Below are 16,460 nucleotides of genomic sequence, written 5' to 3' on the forward strand. Positions count from 1 at the left end.
AAATTAACTCACCCTGTACAAGAAAAAAGCTTAAAAATGGAGCACAAAGGTTCTTGACTCAATTTAAATGAACCCTTCATGCCAAAAAGATATAAGGAGAAATGTCAGTTTATATGCAGTATTGATTAATACTTTGTTTAATGGGTTATTTAGATCTTTTTTTTTCTAGTGATGATGTATATCTATGAGCTGTTGAATTGATAAAATATAATTAAAATGTAACATGATTTTTTATGTTATTTTTTATAATCAATTACAACGAAATGCATAAAATTGGAAACCCTAAAAGGTTCTATGTAGTCCCTGACAGAACCCTTAAAGGTTGTATATGCCTTTCTTCTAAGAGTGCATGTTTGTAATATAACTGCATCAAGTTCTGCACTAAATAACTTCAAAGCCAATAATATATTTGGCAAAAATGTCCCATGATCAATCACATTTTCATATGATGTCACATCCTGTGAACTAAGGTTAAAGTGCGGCAGAAGCTAAACTGAGAAAAGCTGCTGAAAGTGACAGAAAGAGCAGGGGGAGGTGCATTTACTCCCCTGGATTGTTGGGTTTGAATGGGTGATCTATATCAGAGAGTGACATAGTGTATTAATCTAGAGGGGGGCGGCTGCCAGGGCAAGGGCATATCTCTTCTCATTGATATGTTTGCTGCAGCTCAGTAATCAATCGCAGAGAGCACTCAGCCTGCAGATTGGCTGCTGCTGACTAAATGGCAATGTACCATAATTACGAAATCTGATGGAGAAATTCCATACGCTCAAGAGCCAGCTGTGTGCACCGTGCATGTTTGGGAAGCATGGTGTGTTTTTGAAGGTTTGGTAGGGATTTTGTTCCATTTCTAATGCTTATGATAGTCCTACATCCAAGACAGTTTACGTCATATTCTCTCTTCTCATCACAAGGTCACACAATATATACACTTTTTTTTTTTTTACATTCTGTGTGATTAATCTGTGAAATATTATCAAACATTTTACATTCAAAAGACAACTGAAAACTCATCTCTTCTGTGAGCACTTAATCTCATAAAAAAAGAAAAAAAAATCTTCCCTTTTCCCTTAATCCTCCCTTATCTGGCTTATGCTACTCTGAGCAATGCCTGCACTTTGTATTTTGAGCACTTCTTGCGTTGTTTTTGCCTCTTCACGATGACTTGCTTAATTTGGTCCTAATTTGTAAGTCGCTTTGGACAAAAGCGTTTGCTAAATGACTAAATGACTAAATGACATTGAGCTAAGTGCACAACACTCTTATAGAATTATCATAGCAATCAAGTAGTTTCTTTTTTCTTTTTCTTTTTTTTTTTATATTTCTGCAGCTCTTAGCTGAACTCCCCCGACCCACCTGTGAAATCTCATTGTCCCGTTCCTTATAACTGTACATTAAACATTGAATATGTTTTGATTGGCTGTGATTGTGCAGCAGTTTTGCGTTCACCTTAGAAAGACAAATTACTTGCCACTGGAAACTTTGTGTGTGAACTAGGGCTCTCAAGCAATCTAATTACAAAGTTCTTTCATAAACTGATTGGTCCTTAACTCATTCTGTTTGCAATCACATTTTTCTCTGCAGGGCACAGCTGATTGGTTCCTGCTGTATCAGCAGCCAATGAGCTCGCTGATCAACCTTCAAATACTTGGTCAGTATTTGGTGTAGCAATGCAGCGCGCTTTCAGAAACCCTCCACCTTCCCCAGCTCCACCTGTATAGATCTGCTACGGCTAATTCAGATATGCGTTATTGTACAGCAGCAGCGTGTTGGGTATCTATTGGCAGTTGCAAGTCCCATACTTACTCTACAGCAGCAACAGCAATAGCAGCATAGCAGATCTATTCCGCAAAGACCAAACATGTCAACATTTTCATATCCATTATCCTATCAAACACACAGAGAGTTGTCATGACAGAAATTATGATGTGATTAATTCATCGTAAATTAATCACACATCAAATTTGGCTGAGAAATTACCCCCAAAAGATAATAACATAAGTCATTATTGAGTTAAATTTACAAAAAGTAGCTTAACACCGTGTCCTAACTACACGCGACGCGACGCCGCGACACGCGATAAAAGGTATTTTTTCCATGTAAATCAGAGTTTTTGTCCTAACCAGGTGCGGCGGCGACACGCAACGTTTCTAATTTAGAAACGGTTTCTATTTTTCTGCGACGTCGCGCTGGAACAACAAACACAAAGTGTGGCAATGATAATCTCAGGTACTCTTTATGTGCTTTATTTAATGTTAAAAGCGTGAAATGTGACTTTGAATATCATTTAGTGCTCCAGCTTTGTAGCGGTAAAAGCAACAATGGATATATTTCACCTCAGATCTTGAAATTAAACAAATGGAAACATGAACGTTAAAAATGTGAACAAATAAGTGTATTATTTGACAAAGATTGTTTTAGTAACTCAGTAGCCTATGTATTTTTTAAATGGTGTAACATTTGTGTTATTATGTAGCTACTTATCCATTTTCTTGCGAGTGCCCTCAAGATTACTCTCTAGTGCTGTGCACTTGCCGCGAGACTCCTCCCACACGCTGTTCTGATTGGCTGTGATTTTTGATTGACATTGTGGCGTCTCACAGTCGCGTCGTGTCTAGTGTGGACAGACACACTGCCTGTCGCTGGAATTTTGTCGCGTCGCGTGTAGTTAGGACACGGTGTTAGACATAAATATTTGATTTGACCCATCATAGAATTTACTACACATAAACATTTTTACTTCAACTGCTATGATTCTTTTCTTTTTTTTTATAAAAAAATTATATTTATTTTATATATATTATATTATATTATATACATATATATATATATATATTTGTGTGCGTGTGTGTGTGTGTGTGTGTGAGAGAGAGAGAGAGAGAGAGAGAGAGAGAGAGAGAGAGAGAGAGAGAGAGAGAGAGAGAGAGAGAGAGAGAGAGAGAGAGAGAGAGAGAGAGAGAGAGAGAGAGAGAGAGAATAACATATAAAATAGGTGCACAGTGGGTGTGTTGAAATATTCATGTCCAAGTTCTCGATTGGGAAAACAAGAAGTGAATCCTCCCAGCTTGTTTTACGTGACCCAAAGAAAAAAATTCAGGAGCACATCATTGTTTGCGTTTGTATACATAAATGCTCAGATTTTTAAAGCACCTGGGGGTTACTACCACCACAAACAAACAATCCCTGGGATTCATGAACACCTTATCATAGAATAAAAAAAATATATATATATGTGTATCTCTCATCTCACACTGCAGATGCATACTTCATTCGGCACTGCTGTTGTGTTAAACCATGACAGGAAGTAAGATACCATCTGCCCTTCACAGACTACAACTCAACGTGTCGTCCTTCAATTATTGGCAATCAATGTCCATTGTCCTCCCATCTGTTTAAAGTGAAGACTGTGTTTTCTTTAGTCTATCAGCTCATAAATTGGAGACTTTGTTGGTCATGCCGTGGGTGAAGTGATGGTTCTTGAATTACAGAAGCAGTAGTATATTTATGACACATTTCATGCCCTCCAGAAAACACAAACAAGTTATTTCTGTTGTTAAGGTCCACATCCAATATTATAATTTACCTGTTTTCTTACTGAATGAACTATCCACAGGAAGCACCATGGACTAGGGAGCCAGTTGGTTATTAAAACCAAATTTATAAACATGCAAACATTTAAAATATTCCAAATCTGTATTTAATTAATTCTGTGAATCACAAAGGAGGACTTTTTGAGATGCATTGTTTTCTTTTTTAAGAATGTAAAATGAATGCGAACTGAGGCTATCAAGCTTAAAAGGCACAAACCACTATAAAGTAGCATAAAAGTACAGGGTGAAATACTGTGAAACAATCTCATAATTGTTTGTAAGGAATAGGCTGAAAAGACTCAATGAACCTGAATCTCTGTGATTTCACTGTGAGATTCTCAACTTTTGAGTTCCTGTTCCTCTGGTTAATGATATGGGATCCTACACTGGTTGAATGACAGTCAAGCTTCGTACAACATCAGGAAGCTTCCCGGGTATGTTTTTGACCCGATGCATATTTTTTTCCCAGGGTGTGAAAAGAATATGCTAAAGAATTCTCATGCACTCACCCTTTTCTAAAGGTGTACATGCTATTTTTCTCACCTTGTCCCTATGATTGAGATCCATGAAGCTGGTTCACTCAACACATTTATGGTAAAGGTATTCAGGTGGGAAAATAACCTGGAGAATTACATATTTAGATAGGGTGATATGTATAGAACTGACATATATGGTGTGAAATACACTTTGCTATTGTTATAGAATTGCAGATAACATGATAATAGGTCCCAAGAGTTATACTGATAGCAACAAGAAATAAAGTAAAAATGTAAATGCACTTTTATAAATGTGACCAAGTGACTTGAAGTATTTTCCAGCATTGCTTCAAGTATTTCCCAAGGTTTTTTTTTTTTTTTTTTTTGCTGGTAGACAGTGAATAAATAAATAAATAAATAAATAAATAAATAAATAAATAAATAAATAAATAAATAAATGCATACATACATACATACATACATACATACATACATACATAAATATCAAAAAGTATTTAAAATAATTAGAACAAATAAAAACAATATAACAAACATACTATTGAAGTAATTTGCTGTAGCAAGTATTTAAGTAAACAGAATAAAATTCAAGTCAAGTCAAGTGTATTATAAAAACAAGGATATAATATTTTCACATGCATTTATTAGGTTATCATTACCTAGTCAATGGCCATTGTTGTTGTTCAAGCTCTATTAGTTTTATGCTGCTGATAGGCAATGACATTGGCAAATGCATAACATGACAACAGACACAATCAGAAAATACAGTCTTTAGTTTTGCCGCAGGTGACTTTCGGTTATGGCACTCAGGTAAAAAATGGACTACTTACATTATTAATTTAGTACTACTGACACTGCTGACACTGTAGAAACTGGTATTGTCACATTTGTTTATTTTATTATTGATTTGGTACTGAAATGTGGTGCTTTTGACCAAGGGGTCGAGGTTTGACTGGTTATCATAACCCTGTTAGCACCTGCTGGTTGATGAACGAATGTGCTCACAACAGACAAACACATGGAGCATGAATGTTTGAACCCCGACACTGAACCGAAACCAAACCAGACCGAAGTGCCGAGATCCGAACACCAAGCTCTGCTCACAAAACAAGAAGAGCGGAAGTGCTAACTTAGAACCGCATGCTTAAAATGACAAGACAGTAGGAGTGTCGGAGCTCTGTCATCAAAAAAGAACAAACCATCTCATAATGTCTATGTTTTGAGCGTCCAGAGATCTTTTTTTAGAAATTATGTTTTCATAAAATAATATGAATATTAGCAAAACATTAGAACATATTTTTGGGACTGAAAAAAAAAAAAAAAAAGATACTTTGGACCACACACATAAACAAAAGAAAAATTGTTACAGCCAAATTAATTAGTTTTTCTCAATGTGTTCTGCATATCAACACTCTGGTGTCAAACGAAAACTCTATTTAGACTAAATTGTTTCTTTTATTTACTTTCATTTCTATGGAGAGTGTTATTTGCTTTAGACAAACTGAATACAACAGGTTTAAACTGTAAACCATGATTTTCAATTATATAAAACATATATATATATATATAACATTCACTTAAAAAATGACAGTCATTTTCACTTTATTCATTGTATATTGTCATCTGCAAATAATTTATTATTTTACAGTAGATGACTGTTTTCTTATACCTTTCTTGTATCTTCCGATCTTAAACCAGATGGAACTGAATTAAATATGTTGAATGTTCTGATCCCAATCTGACTTCTGACCTGTAATGCAGCCTGAATCATAATCATACACTGTTCGTTTGTTGGCCAGAGGAGAACTGCAATGACACTATTTTATTCTAGATCTGCTGTATAGCTGAAACAACTTTGCTGCATTATTTTCCTGTTATCACTGTAAAACTGCTTAAAAAAAAAAAAAAAAAAAAAATATATATATATATATATATATATTCTAAAAACCGCTATATAAATAAAGGTGACTTGACTTGACTGTTTACGGTTATTATTCTCCCAGTATTATAGGCCTGCTTTGACATTCTTACTGGCTCTTTCCTCCATTGTTCCCTCTCCTCAAACTCTCTCCATAGCCTGTAAAGTGGCACAAAGAAAGCACTTTAATATGTACAAACATGAATGCTATCCTCCTAAAATTGGTGAAAAAAAATACAAGCTGACCTGCACTAAAGCAAAGGCTGTGGCGGTAATGTAATAGGTAAACCAGTACACATAGGAACACAAATCGCTCAGACAATATTAATAAATGTGAGAGCACTCAATGCTGTTGAAAGCTCCGGTCACACTCCTAGTACTGATGGTGTACCTCCATTGCACATATCTCATGAATTATGGACCCTTTTCATGAAAATCAATGAAATTGAGCCAGATCACACAGGCTTTTCACAGCATACACTCTTGAACTGGAAGGGACAGCCAGCAGTAAAATTGTGCAGTCCTCAGCACTAATGTTAGCCACGTCCCTCACGTGCTTTGTGTGTATGTGTGTGTGTGAGACAGAATAAGAGATATTTAACCGCCTCGAGCGGGAATAGTCTTCATTCTCGTTTGGCCCGTGCATCCCATGCCAAACAATTGTTTGTGTGTGTGTGTGTGTGTGTGTGTGTGTGTGTGTGTGTGTGTGAGTTTGTTTTCATGACAACTGAGGACATTTTTATGATAACACACCTGCAAATGAGGACACTCGGGAAAATACGTGATTTATGAGGACATTTTGGGGGTCCTCATTTTTCAAATGGCTTTAAAAACATACTAAGCAGTGTTTTTTTTTTAAATGTAAAAATGCAGAATGTTTCCTGTGATGGGTAGGTTTAGGGATAGGGGCAGTGTAGGGGGATAGAATGTACAGTTTGTACAGTATAAAAACCATTACGCCTATGGAATGTCCTCACAAATCACATAAACATGGCTGTGTGTGTGTGTGTGTGTGTGTGTGTGTGTGTGTGTGTGTGTGTGTGTGTGTGTGTGTGTGTGTGTGTGTGTTACTAAAACTAAATATGTTGTCAAAACAGGTCCAGCTTTCCAAGGATCATGCATGACTCTGAAAACATGTATGTAAAAAGTCAGGAATTGAATCCTGCAGAAGAAGTCATTTATTTTCATCTGGAGCACCAGCTCATTATATCGCTTCTTCAATATGGATGCGCTTTTTCATTTCAAACCCCCCCAATTCCACCAAAGATTGACATGGGTCTCAAACGAGCAGTGCAGCATATTGGCTCTCCCTCAATATAAGACATTTTTTACATTTAAAGACAACTTTATCATCTTGACAGTTAAATTAGGGGAGGTAAATCCCCCTCAAATCAATAAATTGATGCTGGAGCTAATATATTTTCTGGACTCGTGACTGTATGGACCGTTGAAGCCTTCAGGCGAGTCGGCAGAACCTTCACATGACTAATAGGGCCATTCAGCGTGGCACAATGTGCCAGTGCTCAGGGAGTGGAACGGGTAATTGGCAAACAGTATTAATGTTATCAGCATTAGCTGTGATAGGAGCAGAGGTGGCGTGTAATTATGGCCTGCCATAAGGCTACATCTACTTAAGAGCCAACCTTTTACTGCATACTGCTGTTAAGACTGCATGTGTTATCTTGTTTTGAATTCTGTTAAAGCACCACTCTGTTTAAACGTGAAGTGGATGAACTCATGAGTTTGAGTCCACTGACCTTGTATATTTACAAGGACAGCACGGATTAACTTCTATAAGCCAGACTTACAATAGTTTCGAAGCTTAAAGGACAAGTTCGGTATTTTACACTTAAAGCCCTGTTTACAGATCGTTTCTGATGAAATAGAACGGTTAAGATAAAATTTTGGACAAATTCTGCTGTCCCGAGAATTTTAGGTTTCTTTCGCTTTCCCCCCCACCAGTAGACTGGGTGTATAGGTGCACTCGAACACTCCTTCCTAAAACACATTAAACTTTCGTTTCATGCAGAAAATCTCTTGTTTTCACAAGGAACACACTGCCATTCAAATGTGCACACTGACTCATCACCTGGGCAAACACCCGTCACACAGTTTTACAATTAGCAATCAGAGCTTTAGCATAAAAGGGCAACAGGTGAGCTCTTCAATGGAGCAATGGATGCCAACATTGGATTTTTTTTTTACTGTAACTGTATACAGTCAATTCTTCTGTTGTTTTGTATGTAGACCACTGTATGTCCTACTTTGTGTTGGTTGGGATGTACATTGTTTTTGTGGGAAAAATAAAATATATTTGTTACCGTGTATTTGTGTGTTCTGAGTATAAAAACAATATTCTCAAATATTTTACAACACACTTATGTATGTACTGTCTGTAGTAAGTGTAACACTGAACAAAAAAAGGCCTAAGTCATTATGATGAATGGAGAAGAAGTGTTTTCCAATCATCATAGTGTTTTACATTGAGCACATCAGTGTTCAACTGGTTCTTATAAATGTCTATTCATATGATGGTTTGTGTGTGTCATTTGAAAACAAAATACCATTTTGAGAAGAAATAACATTGTTTTGAATGTAAAGTTTCATTTTGCAGGAGAATTGAGGGTTTTTGCCCATTGTGTGTGTGTGTTTTTATTTGTGTGTAGAGTTCTGAGAATATGAGGCATGCATGCTTTCAGAAAATGTGTTCAGATGCAAAAGCCTCTAAGTGCCATCTGAAATTTTCTTCTAGAATGATAATTTTTATCAAACTCATATATTTAAGTTAAGTAATTTCACTTAAATGCCAATGAAAATTACCTATTAATTGTCATTTAAGTGAAATTACTGAACTTAAATATACAAGCTTGATAAAAATGATCATTCTAGAAGAAAATTTCAGATGACTCTTCAATTATTATTACTCTTAAGTCTCTGATATCCCCAGAGTGTGTATGTGAAGATTTACCTCAAAATATAATTTTGAGGTAAATCAAAAATCAAAAATACCCCACAGATAATTTTTTACAACATGCTAAAATTGTCCCTTTTGAGGGTGAGCAAAAATGTGTTGTTTTGTGTGTGTCCCTTTAAATGCAAATGAGCTGCTGCTCCCGGCACAGAGGGCGGAGCTTCAAGAGCTTGTGTGTTAGCAGCTTCGATTACCTCGCGCAGACACGCACTAAAATCTTTTATGTTTAAACTGGAGTTGGACAATGATGGAGAGACTCAAGAAGAAGTGACAACGTAGAATGCAACAGGGCTTTTCTGAATGGTTAGTGATGTCAACTTTGAGCGTTGTAACATTACACACTAACTAAAGTTAGAAAAGTGAAATCATAATCAACCACCCATTTAAATTAAAGTGTAACCCTTTATTTTAAGATGTTGTTGATACATTGTAATTACACATTAGTAAGTAATATTATTTAACAAAATGTACTTACTGTAGGGTTGAGGTTAGGGTTTTATGTAATTATTCACAATTTATAGTAATTATATAGTAATAATTATGCATAACAAGGACACTGTAAAATAGTGTTACCAAATAAATTGTAACCACAGTTGTATTAAAGGTATAGTGGAGGATTTTCTTTTTCCGGGTGGATCATCAAGACTATTGGTCCTCCTAGTTGTCAATCATTCTGGTGATATGTTTACGTAAGGCCGGCGTACGTGCTCGTCCCTAGGTAGTTTTCGCTTTCTGCGCATGCGCACTTTCGGGTGTATGTGTGTGGTGAGCTACAGTTTCAGCCATTCATTGAAGCTCGCCGTTCTCACTGGGTTTTTTCAAAATGTCTGAGGGTCGCAAGAGAAAAAGTGTCTACGAATTGTATGACAAGAAGAGAAAGGCCTCTGAAGAAAGAAACAAGACCAGAGTGTTTTGGGAAGAATATTTCACACGCCGGCGTGCGCTAAAAGCACAGGTTGGGCTTCCCACTGATGCCTCAGTCGTGAAGTTTCTACTCGACAGGTAAAGTTTGGCATGCTATTTGGAGAAATCCATTTAAAATCACTGCTAGTAAAAGTTAATGTAAGCTATGAATAGCGATGCTAGCCCTGGCACAAGTCACGCACCGCTCTCTCGTGCACACGTTTAATAGGCGTTCCCTCTCGGGAGCAGGTAGAGTGTTGCGCATGTGCATTTTTCAAAAAGTGGAGAGGGCGGTTCTTTTCTAAAATTCGGGAAAATCCTCCACTATACCTTTAACAGAGAGAATAAGGTAAAGTTTAATGCAAACCTCACAGAAGCATACCATTGAATGCTTTCAATACTGAAAGAAGGTGAGACCAAAACGCACAATCCCATAATGCTTTGCATCGTGAACAGTTATAGGATGCTACAATATGATACAACTGCCATTGAAATCACTCATTTTGAATAAGCATCAAAATATATAGTGTAAAACATACTTGTGAACACTGCAAATTGTTGAGTCTTGGAAGGGGAAAATCATGTTCTCCACTAACAAATAGATTTTTAGTAATAGTGTAATAAAACGTGAATAAAAGTGAATACAAAGGATATATAATACAATCTGCCTAGCAACAAAACAAACCCTTCAACAGTATTGTGGTATTCATTTACAAATGCATTTTCCACAAAAATCCTGCACTTGAGTTTATTCTTTGCTACAAGCCTAGAGATGTGGCAGAGCACAATGTTTTGTCTAATCTAGTGCTTTCTTCTTGAGAGCCTCTTCTCTTACAACAGATAAAGATTGAGTTAATACATGGATGTAAACATATCTAGTATTTTCAGAAAAAGAGTGGTCAAAGGCCTATAGAAGACAGTATATTAAATGTATCTGGTGCAATGGAACATTGACTGAATCCATTTTTTTTACTCGATGTTTTCAGCTAAATAAATGTTTTCAAACTTTAACTGAAGGACAACCTATGGAAGCCCGTTTCCGCCACGTTGAGTAAAAAAAAAAAAAGATTCTTTAAGTCATAATAATGATAAACTTTCTCATAATAATGACTTAACATCTCATAATAATGATAAACTTTCTCATAATAATGACTTAACATCTCATAATAATGATAAACTTTCTCATAATAATGACTTAACATCTCATAATAATGAGAAACTTTCTCATAATAATGACTTAACATCTCATAATAATGAGAAACTTTCTCATAATAATGAGAAACTTTTTCGTAATAATGACTTAACATCTCGTAATAATGAGAAACTTTCTCATAATAATGACTTAACATCTCGTAATAATGAGAAACTTTCTCGAAATAATGACTTAACATCTCGTAATAATGAGAAACTTTCTCGTAATAATGACTTAACATCTCGTAATAATGAGAAACTTTCTCGTAATAATGACTTAACATCTCGTAATAATGAGAAACTTTCTCGAAATAATGACTTAACATCTCGTAATAATGAGAAACTTTCTCGAAATAATGACTTAACATCTCGTAATAATGAGAAACTTTCTCGAAATAATGACTTAACATCTCGTAATAATGACTTATTTTCTCGCACTTCTACGCATGCGCAAAGCAGCGGAGCAGAAGGTGACACTAGCGACATCCGCTGGTCAAAGCCGTGTAAATGCATCACAGCAAACATGGCACACTCTGCAAAACAGTTGTTTTCATTAAAGTCAGTTTGATCTACTAAGTGCAATCTGTAGTATCATTAAATAACATCATCAGAAGGCCTATATCTTCCATACTTTTCCATGCGCACGATAAGGTGTGAAAGTGGAATGCAGAAGCAGGACGGTTACCATGGTAACGAAGGACGCCTGCTTGTGCACACCGATGGAAATTGTTACATGAATTTACAAAACTATCAGATTAAAGTTGGAATATTACATTTATTCGTCAAGTTTAAGCGTAACACATATGTGTGTTAATATAACACGTATTTTGCAGATGCTTCTAGGATATTTGATGTGCAGGTTCATCTGGAAGATATCAATAGGCCTACAGAAATCACCTTTAAGATGTTTATGACTTTGGGGACATTTAAACATAAGTGGGCAGTGGAATGGGGGAAAACGCAAGGTCGAGACGTGTTTTTAAAAGCTGTAATAATGTAATGATGTAATAATGACTTAACATCTCGTAATAATAAGAAACTTTCTCGTAATAATGACTTAACATCTCGTAATAATGAGAAACTTTCTCATAATTATGACTTAACATCTCGTAATAATGAGAAACTTTCTCGTAATAATGAGAAACTTTCTCATAATAATGACTTAACATCTCATAATAATGAGAAACTTTCTCGTAATAATGACTTATTTTCTCGCACGTCTTTTTGTTTTCCTCTCTGAAATGTACCACCTTACAGAGCATTTTTTTTCCGAACTTTTACTTTCACTAAAATGACTTGTTGATGTAACCAAATATACACTGTAAAAAAATTAAACCGTGATTTTTATGGTAAAAAACCAGCAGCTGTGGTTGCCAGTACTTTACCGTCAAAAATTAAAAAATAAAATTGACAGTAATAAACCGTAATTCGTTATCTGATATAATGTGAATTTAACGTCCTATTGAAGTATTAATATCTGTTTTGTACTATTATAATACACTGATAACCAACTATCACAGTAGTAATGAGTCACATGATCAATCAAAGCTCATCACAAGCAGCTCTTCCACAAGAAATGTAATACTAATATAATAGAAGCTGCACAGTGTCATTCACACAAACATTAAACACCATCATGGTAACACATGAAATTTTAAAAATGCAATAAACATTAATTTAACAACATTAAATGTAACATAAAACCATAATGTACATAACTGATTAGAAGAAACTAAGAAAACTATTAAGAAACATAGTTATTTTAACAAAAATAGATCAAATGTGAAGAGTCACGCAGGGAATTGTGGGAATGTCAATTTACGGTTTTTCACTGTAAATTATACAATGAGTTGTTCTTTTTCACTTTCAAAAACTGTAAATTTAACGGTATTTTACAGTAAAATTACATTAAATGTACCATTAGATCTATCACAGTTATTTACCGTATATAGTACGGAAACTTTTTTTTACCGTTAAAATCACGATAATTGTTTACAGTGTAGGCAGATTGCTTCAATATTGAAGTGCCTTGAAATGTAAGTTATTCATTGTGTTGACATCATTTTCACTGAAACAGGAAGAGGGGCGAGACATATCGCACAGCCCTTCCCCTTTAAAACAATTGCCAATAGCGTTTAGTTTATATCACAGCTTGGCTGTGAGACCAGTTGAGCAGTTGAGCTTGGTAAAGCCGCAGATTTTTCTTCTTAATGGCTAATAGTTTATCCTCTGAATCTCCTCTATATCTTTTTAAAAAATAGCATTCTGTGCAGAATTCAAATGGGTCTGATATGTTATGCGATCTGCGCCAACTCACGCATACGATCCGCTCTGTGCTATCGTGACTCTAGACCGGAGCAGACTGTGTGACACTAACGTGAAACCAGACTTCATTCGCCCCAATGGAAAGCATATTTACACTGTCTGAATTGTTCCCTATGCAGAACACTGTGTGTCACTCATGTAGAAAATAGAAATTGTGTGAACAATTGAGTGACCGATTTTTGCCACAGCTTCAGCGTCTATTTATAATGTAGGGCGGGACGCTTAAGATTCTAGAGAGCATTTGATTGGACAGAAAATCGGATGAGAAGCTGAAGTGCAGAGTGATGTCATCAAAATAATTTATCCGTATTGGCGAAAGTGAGTGTAAGTTTTGAATGTTTATATCTTCTAAATGCAAATTGTGTCATTGTTTTGGAGCACACTATAGCTTATAGATAACTTTAGGGCTAACACATTTATACTAAAATATATTTGACTTAAATAAAATCAGTTGATTTAAATATTACCACATAAAGTACATTTTAGACTTTTTTTTTCAGTGTTAAGTTTTATTTAGATATCAATTTTAATCAAACCAATAATGTTTTTGCTTCTTAAATAGTCAGTAAAAATAAATGCATATTTATTTGTGATTTATTTTGAGACAAGAAAGAAAAAAAGGAAAAAAAACAGTTATTATTATTTTTTATGTAAATATCTGCAGTTGTAAATTTCCATTGCACCCTACACTGTTTGGGAACTGTTGTTGAGGCATTTACCAAATGCTAAAGCTTGCAGACACAAAAGCACAGGTAAATATCCTGGATTCAAACACTCTGAATCATGCATGGGCGTCCAAGGAAGGTGTAACTTTAAATTACAATTGTACTGAATGCTCCTGCTGGGCAGATGGCCACAAATCTGTCTATGCCTCTCTCTCTCTCTCTCTCTCTCTCTCTCTCTCTCTCTCTCTCTCTCTCTCTCTCTCTCTCTCTCTCTCTCTCTCTCTCTCTCTCTCTCTCTCTCTCTCTCTCTCTCTCTTTTTCTCCCTTTTACAATATGTTCTGTCTGACCATATTGCATGCCTGCCAAGCCCACGGACACAAATATGGCCAAACGACCCTGAAAACCTCATGAATTTTAGCTGTGCTTGTTGTACGGCACTGTGGCTCACCATTTGATGTCTTTCCTCTCAGGATCTGTTTAATTCAAACGTACCCACAATGCACGCGTGGGACGGCTCCTAATGCAGGCGTAAAATGTCTGGGTAGAGAGTGCGCTGCTTGCTTTTCTCATTTCAGCCTGCAATGGGGGGAAATTGATCTCTTCAGAGCTATCAGAAACAGTTTGGGTGTAAGGGAGCTTTAAATGTGTTCTGGAAAGTAAGAAAGCCTTAAAGCCCATTTTGAACTGTCATTAACTAAAAAAAAAGTAAAGTAAAGTAGTGATATATCAAAATACAGAGTAAAAACCTTATGCTTAACAATACGGTTATATACATATATATGTATGTATATATATATATATATATATATATATATATATACACACAATATTGCCAAAAGTTTTGGGACATCTGCCTTTACATGCACATGAACTTTAATGAAATCCCATTCTTAATCCGTAGGGTTTAATATGGAGTTGGCCAACCCTTTACAGCTATAACAGCATATGTATATATTTATATGTATATATAGCTGCTCTGGAGAAAACTGTGATGTCATCGTCCAGCTCAGTTCAGTTCTCATATAATGGTGTCAATGCAGATCAATAATATTATTGAATATTAAATTAAATGTCCCTAACTAAGCAAGCCAAAAGCCAAAAAGGCGACAGTGGCAAGGAACCAAAACTCCATCAGGTGACAGAATTAAGAAAAGAAAAAAAACCTTGGGAGAAACCAGGCTCAGTCGGAAGGCCAGTTCTCCTCTGGCCAACAAGTGGACAGTGTATGATTATGTTTCAGGTAACATTACAGGTCAGAAGTCAGACTGGATCAGAACATTCAGAATATTTATCGAGTTCTATCTGATCCATTTATCCAGTTCCTTTGAGGTCAGGACTATGTGCAGGCCAGTCAAGTTCCTCCACACCAAACTCGCTCATCCGTGTCTTTATGGACCTTGATTTGTGCACTGGTGCGCAGTCATGTTGGAACAGGACAGGGCCATCCCCAAACTCCTCCCACAAAGTTGTGAGCATGAGATTGTACAAAAAGTATTGGTATGCTGAAGCATTAAAGGGATACTTCACCTCTGGGAAGATGAATGTGTGTTTAAAATAGGTCATTTAAGTAGAAGAAATGTGGAGAAATTTTTGAATTTGGAGCTTTCTAGACTGAGAAAAGCCAGAAAATGTATTTTTGGCTTATGTGGATGAAAGACAACAACTCCCAGAATGCACTTGCTTCGCTGCCTTAGGAGGCCACGCCTACCGGTTAGAGAGCACAGTTGAAAACAACAAGGCTAGCCTCAGTAAGTGATGAGTTTGCCAGGGATTTAGAGACCCAAAATGTCCGGGATTCGGCTTTTGCGTTCTACAGTCGCCATTCATCATGTTTACTGTGGCGAGCAGGACGAGGCTGACGGCCGCGGGAGAACGGCGCGAGGCCGGTGGCGTCATTACTGAGACGCGCCGGGTCTCGCATCTCTCACGGAGGAGCGGAAATTTTCTTAGCAAGGGTAAAGCGCACATCAACCGATCACTTGTTTAGCGTTCATGTAAACACTACAGTCAGATTCACCAATCGGAATGAATTCAGTTAGATTGAAACGAGAGGTGTGAGATCACCGGCGCCACCAGTCCGCCCCCAGCTCGAGCCAGTCTGGGCTTCTCGTCCGCGACAGGCAGGTCTTCTGCCTCGGCTGCTCTTCGCTATGCGACTTGTAAAGGTAGCCACAAACACCTGATTCAAGCATCAGACTTCCGAAATCCTCTTCCTCTATATCATATTGAGCACTCTCCTCCGCTATTGTCATATCTTCACATCTGTCTCCACAGCGCCTGTTAGCTTAGCTTCCAAACAAGATGGAGGATATTGCTTTCAGTTTCAGAAAGTGAAGTCCCACCCACTGATCTGTAATAGGCCTGTAGCGTGAGCGGGTCCCTCCCCCTGGAATAATGAGGAG

The sequence above is a fragment of the Abramis brama genome (genome assembly GCF_963993115.1).
Source record: "Abramis brama genome assembly, chromosome: 13".
Classification (NCBI taxonomy): domain Eukaryota; kingdom Metazoa; phylum Chordata; class Actinopteri; order Cypriniformes; family Leuciscidae; genus Abramis; species Abramis brama.